At 47.9% G+C, this 3,861-nt stretch overlaps 1 protein-coding gene across 1 annotated transcript in view; it reads right to left on the minus strand.

Moving 5' to 3' along the window:
- MMP9 (matrix metallopeptidase 9) overlaps nucleotides 1-3,861 on the minus strand; it is a 41,209-nt gene that overhangs the window by 29,324 nt on the left and 8,024 nt on the right. The gene's annotated exons all lie outside the window — the stretch shown is intronic.

Below are 3,861 nucleotides of genomic sequence, written 5' to 3' on the forward strand. Positions count from 1 at the left end.
ACTCTTCCCCTCCCGGAGCATTTCATCATCATCTCATCATCATCATTCTTCATCTCATCCTCATTCCATCATCATCACTTGAAGGAGTAGGGCCACCGATATGCCATATCTGCATCCATCTTTCTTTTGCTTCCTCTCTTGATTGCCACCCCTAGAGGCTGGCATTCAAAGGGAGCTGTGGAAACCCATGACTTTGGGGGGTCACACTCTCTCAGCCTCCTGGGAAAGGCAATGGCAAATCTCCTCGGAACCAATCTTAAAAAAGCCCCAGGATGGGGGTCGTTTTAGGGTTGCCATCATCTGTAATGGCCCAAAACACACACAACACACACACAGCTGGAGGTTTTTAATTTGACAGGTTGCAGAATATGCGCCGACTGCCACCAGTTTTCTTTTTTATGTGGGGGGGAAAGCACCCATCTGATTGGCCGATGGATGTAGGATGTGTCACCTCTGACGAAAGCGGGAGTGGATTTGATTGACAACAAAGGAGGCTCCATTTAAAGTGTTACTGCAAAGTGAACTTCCGAGGGGCTAATTGCCCAATCGAGCAAGGGTAGTGGGCCTTCTGACTGGGCTGATTTGGTCTGGGGGCAACTGGATCTACCCAGTTCTATCCAGGGCAAGTGGGCCAGTGAGATGGGCCTTATGTCCAGGAAAGCTCATGCTGCCAACTTCTTTCTTTATTCTCCAAGGTGCTACAAGACCTCCACAACATCTTGTGACAACTTGAACTTTGGGAAAAGGTAGGATGTAAAGTGATGTTTGATTACTGACTGATGCACTCTTATTGGCATGTTCCTCTGTGTGGCATATAACACATGGACATCTCTTTTTGAGCAGGGCAGGAGCTGTCCTCTAGCCCTTTGCACCCACCCAAAAAAAAGAAATCACTTCTGATAGCTTCCAACTGCTGCTCTTTATCAGAGGGAGGCAGTTGACGGATGAGAGGAGTCGGGGTCTCCAAGGGAAGGGAAAGGAGAGTGCAGTCCAGCTATGGCATAGTTCTCACTTTTCCCTCTTTGGGCTGAGGCCAGTTGTCTTCTTCGCTGCCTGGAGGCCTTCCCTGAAACTGAAGCAGCACGCAGAAGGGGCTTGGTTTATTTGTTACTTATTTATTTATTTGGAGGGTTTACAGCCCGCCTTTCTCTCACAATGGGATCCGACAACCACAGAACGGTGCGAGGGGGGCTACACTCTGCGTCTCTTAGTTGTAGGAACTCAGCCAAACCCCTCCAGCTCCCTGGGTCGCTGCCACTGATGGGGCTTGGCCCTCCTTCAGCAACATTTGTCTTCCTTCGCCAGGAAATGTGGAAATGCAACCTTTCAGACAACACTGGATTGCAAACTCCCATCAGCACTCGCTATGTTGGCTACATGGGGCTGATGGGATTTTGAAGTCTAACTTCTCTGACGGAAGGACTGTGCTTTGTCTGTCCCTGTTCTCTATGCAAAACGTTAAGCCAAGTGGTGTTAAATGCATTAGGAGAATGTCATGAGAGGTAGAGCCGTTTGACAGCGGAATTGATGTCCTGGAGACTGATGGAGTTCCTCTTATTATTATTATTAACCTTTATTATTAAAGCGCTGTAATGTACACAGCGCTGTACATACAATCTTATAATTAGACGGTTCCCTGCCCTCAGGCTTACAATCTAAAAAGACAGGACAAAAAGAGAAGGGAAGGTGGTGGGAAGGGGCCTCTCTAGTAGGATAACATATAAAAGACATAGCAATACAGGAATGATTCAATAAACAGGCATCAAAAGAACTCAATTGCAGTGACAATTATGCAATGCCTGGAACGCTGCCCTGAACAAATGGTCCTCAGGTCTTCCAGCAGAGGGCTGGATGGCCACTTGTCAATAGAGATGCTTTGACTGAGAGTTCCTGCATGGCAGAAGATCGATCAGGGCCCTTCTTGGGGTTTATTCCAACTCTGTGATTCTGCTTCCCTGGATGACATGACATTGTCTGCTTTCCACAGGGAATGAACCTAGCGACACATTACATAGTTCTGTTAGAAGATAACTGATTTCACAATCGGTGTGTTCATTGTTGACTTTAACTTCTCAAGAAGAGTCTCAGAGGAAGACAATCTGGACCCAGGCATTTGTTGGCCTCCAATTTGTCAAGGCAAGCCTGGCGCTTCCTCCCTTGCTGCCACCGTTTGCCACACTTCCTCTCAGTCCCTTTCTGAAAGTCCTCTTTCAGCCACAGGTACCTGCCCTCTGTGGCCAAGACCATTGCAAACCATTATCCCCATCAAGCCATCACTGGTGGGTTTCCAGTTTAACCCTCTGCTCCCTCTGACAGACAGAGGATCCACCTCTAGGCCTGGTCTCTGCTGCCCCAGAGGGTTGAATGGATGAATGGTTTTAACAGGAAAGTCGATTTTGATTAAGCATTAAAAGGAACTCCTTGGCAATGAGAGCGGCCCAACAATGGGTTCCTAGGGAGGGAGCGGTGGTCTCCTTCTCTGGACATCTCCAAAAAGAGAAGTGACCAGTGGGGTGTCCAGTGGGGCTCTGTCCTGGGCCCAGGGCTATTCAACATCTTTATCAATGACCTGGATGACAGAATTGGGGGAATACTTACCAAATTTGCAGATGACACCAAATTAGGAGGAGTAGCTAAAACCCCAGAGGACAGGATCAAAATTCAAAATGACCTGAATAGACTAGAAAGCTGGGCCAAAGCTAACAAAATGAAATTCAAGACAGAGAAATGTAAGGTACTGCACTTAGGGCAGAAAAATGAAATGCACAGATATAGGATTATGGGGGAGACCTGGCTGAATGAGACAAAGACGTCTTCTTCTCTGGAGGTTTTAAATAGAGGTTGGAGGGCTTTGGTGGTGCCTTCCTCCAGGGCAGGATAAAGGGGCTGGGGGGCCCTTGGGGGGTCTCTTCCAGCTCTAGGATTCCAAGAAGTCAGCTGAGACACAGAAGATGTTGTAAGCCCTCAGTGATTTCAAGTGAAGTCAGATGTGTACAAAACATTCTGAGCCATGTCCTGAAACGTCCTGAAACATCCTGCTGATAAAAGACAGCAGCTGGAACACCAGCAAGAGATACTGAGGAGACCAAGTGTGACAGAATCATAGAAACCTTACTTCAAAAGCAGTGCTTGCACTTCTGGTCTTCTAGGACTGTCATAGCCCTTAGTTGCTCAGTTCCTGTCACAATATAAACTTAACTACCACATAGAATCCTAGAGTAGGAAGAGACCCCAAGAAGGACCATCCAGTCTACCCCTCTTCTGCCATGCAGGAACTCTCAATCCCAGCCTACCTGTAGACTCTGTTCACAAATGGTTAGACTACTCTTAGATTCAATTGTTGTTCTCCCCTTTCTGAGGCTCCTGTCTAGGAAAGGTGGAGGGAATGCTGTGGATGTAGTATATCTCGATTTCAGTAAGGCCTTTGACAAGGTTCCCCATGACATTCTTGCAAACCAGCTTGTAAAAGGTGGGCTAGACAAAGTAACTGTTACATGGATTTGTAATTGGTTGACCAGCCTGTAATGACTGGGCCCTCCAGTCATTTGGGGACTTCTCCTGAACCACAAAGGGTCAGCCCCTTCTTCTGCCATGAAGGAATACATAGGATCCTAGGGTTTAGAAGGGCCCCCAAAGGCCACCCAGTCCAGCCCCTTCTTCTGCCATGAAGGAATACATAGGATCCAATGGTCTGAAGGGACCCCAAAGGCCACCCAGTCCAGCTCCTTCTTCTGCCCTGAAGGAATACATAGGGTCCTAGAGTTTGAGGGACTCCCAAGGGCCATCCAGTCCATCCCCTTCTTCTGCCCTTCAGGAAGACATTGTCCCAGCCCTTCTTCCTTGGAGCGATGGCCATCCATC

The sequence above is a fragment of the Sceloporus undulatus genome, chromosome 4 (genome assembly GCF_019175285.1).
Source record: "Sceloporus undulatus isolate JIND9_A2432 ecotype Alabama chromosome 4, SceUnd_v1.1, whole genome shotgun sequence".
Lineage (NCBI taxonomy): Eukaryota > Metazoa > Chordata > Lepidosauria > Squamata > Phrynosomatidae > Sceloporus > Sceloporus undulatus.